The sequence below is a fragment of the Mustelus asterias genome, chromosome 15, assembly GCF_964213995.1.
Source record: "Mustelus asterias chromosome 15, sMusAst1.hap1.1, whole genome shotgun sequence".
Lineage (NCBI taxonomy): Eukaryota > Metazoa > Chordata > Chondrichthyes > Carcharhiniformes > Triakidae > Mustelus > Mustelus asterias.
The window spans coordinates 40736159-40738753 of NC_135815.1; positions in this window are offsets into that span (position 1 = coordinate 40736159).

The window sequence follows — 2595 nt, forward strand, 5'->3', positions numbered from 1 at the left end:
GGGAAGAGGAGTCCACTACCACTCTGCCTGAGATCGGTGGGGGGGGGGGGGGGGGGGGGGAGAGAATGCTGCCTCTCTGCCTGAGATCAATGGGGGGAAGGTGGGTCCGCTGCCACTCTGCCTGAGATCAGTGTGGGAAAAGGGGTCCACTGCCACTCTGTCTGAGATCAATGGGGGGGGGAAGGGGGTCCGCTGCCACTCTGCCTGAGATCAATGGGGGTAAGGGGGTCCACTGCCACTCTGTCTGAGTTCAATAGGAGGGAAGGGGGGTCCGCTGCCACTCTGCCTGAGATCAGTTTGGGAAAAGGGGTCCACTGCCACTCTGTCTGAGATCAATGGGGGGGAAGTGGGGTCCGCTGCCACTCTGCCTGAGATCAGTGGGAGGGGAAGGGGGGTCCGCTGCCACTCTGCCTGAGATCAATGGGGGGGAAGGGGGGTCCGCTGCCACTCTGCCTGAGATCAGTGGGAGGGGAAGGGGGGTCCGCTGCCACTCTGCCTGAGATCAGTGGGAGGGGAAGGGGGGTGCACTGCCTCTCTGCCTGAGATCAATGGGGGGGAAGGGGGGTCCGCTGCCACTCTGCCTGAGATCAGTGGGAGGGGAAGGGGGGTCCACTGCCACTCTGCCTGAGATCAATGGGGGGGAAGGGGGGGTCCGCTGCCTCTCTGCCTGAGATCGGTGGGGGGGAGGAGGGGGGAGGGGCCACGATCAGTCTGGGTTGGAGGGATAAGGGGGGGCAGTAATGTTGTGAGGGTGGGGCAATGTCCATGGAGTCCGGGGGAGGCATTATCCGGCCCGGGAGAGATGTGGCAGGGGAGCAGCTGTCTATCATTTTCTTTGCGCATGCGCAGTTGGAGGCTCCGATCGGAGCTGCAGGGTTTCAGGGGCGTTAAGCCCCGCCCACAGGCTTCTGCAGCACGATTCAGAATCTCTGATATTTTTGCAGATGAGTCCGTATGGGGGCGCCTCAGAACGGGCCGAAAAATCAGATCTGAAGCACTTTCAGTTTCAAGTCCGCCAAGAGCTTAGAATCAAAATGGTAAAATGGGGCCCGTTGTAAAACACAATTTGTTGAACCTCATTGAACCTTAGCTTGGGAAGTCCCTGACCAGAGCCAACATGAGATGAGCCAACACAAACCTTACCGACTATACCCATTCTTTAGCGCAAAAACTCTGACCCGGGACCAACATAAATCTTGCCGACAGCACCCGAACTTCATCATGGAAGTCTCTGACCCGAGATGACATGAACCTTGCCAATCACACCTGACCTTTAGCGCTCAAATCCCTGACCCCAACTAACACGAACCTCACTGACCACACCTGACCTTTAGCGTGGTAGTCCATGACCTGAGCCAACACAAACCTCACCGACCCCACCCAACCTTTAACATCTAAGTCTCTGAACTGAGCCAACGCAAACCTTGTTGACAGCATCTGATCTTTAGCACTGGAAGTCCCTGACCCAAGCCAATAGGAATCTTGCTGACACCACTCGACCTTTAGGAAGTCGTTGACCCAAGGTGCACAAATCTTACCAACCACACCCAACCTTTAGCGTGGGAAGTCTAATTATCACCTCTCGACCTTTGGGAAGTCTGTACATCAACACGCTGAACCTTCCCTTACAAGCAGGATCGAAGATGGTGCTGCGGGTAGGAACCTATTACAAGTACCCTGTATTTATTATTCAGTGATACATCTGACTTTTTAAATCACTTTTACTATGGCCAGTCTAGGTTTAGGCTTTTGTCGTGTAAGTTGGCCTAGTCCTATATACGGTATCCAAAAACCGAAATTATCTGAAATCTAAAACACAATGGACCCCGAGGATTTTGGATAACAGATATTCTGCCTGTACCTTCAAAACACATTCCCATTGTACACAGATCCAGCACATATCATATGCTGCCATCTCATACATGGTAAAGAAGTTCCCATTTTCCATACAGTGTGAGCTAACTAAAATCTCATCTACTTACCTACAAATATTGTTGCAGACATCAAGTATCCTGTATTTTAATAAACATTTGCCAATTGACCATTTCTGATTTTATATGAGACAATAGTAAGGGATCAAACTTGTTTACATAATTTCACAGTATGAAAGTTTTTATTTAATCACATGTTACAGTGTAAATTCTAGAAGCATTAATTTAACTCGTTTTATTGAAAGAAATACTTGAAATTATATCGTACCTTCTGATACCCCAAAACATATCAAAAGCAATCTGCACAATGGGTTATTTTTGGTGTGCAGTGATTGTTCTGTGGGCAAATATACCCAATCCGGCCTGAGCAACATCCCATAATCAGCATATAATAAAAGCAAAATACTGCAGATGCTGGAAACCTGAAATAAAAACAGAAAGTGTTGGATCAACTCAGCAGGTCCGGCAGCATCTGTAGAGCGAGAAACAGCTCTGAAGAAGGGACATGCAGGCCTGAAACATTGGACGAGATTTTCCGGCCATTCACGCCAGCAGGATCTGCCGGTCTCATCGACGGTGCACCCCCATTGTGGGTTTCACGGCAGCGAGGTTGCATTCAACAGGTAACCTCATTGGCTACGGCGGGACCAGCAGATCCCGCCAC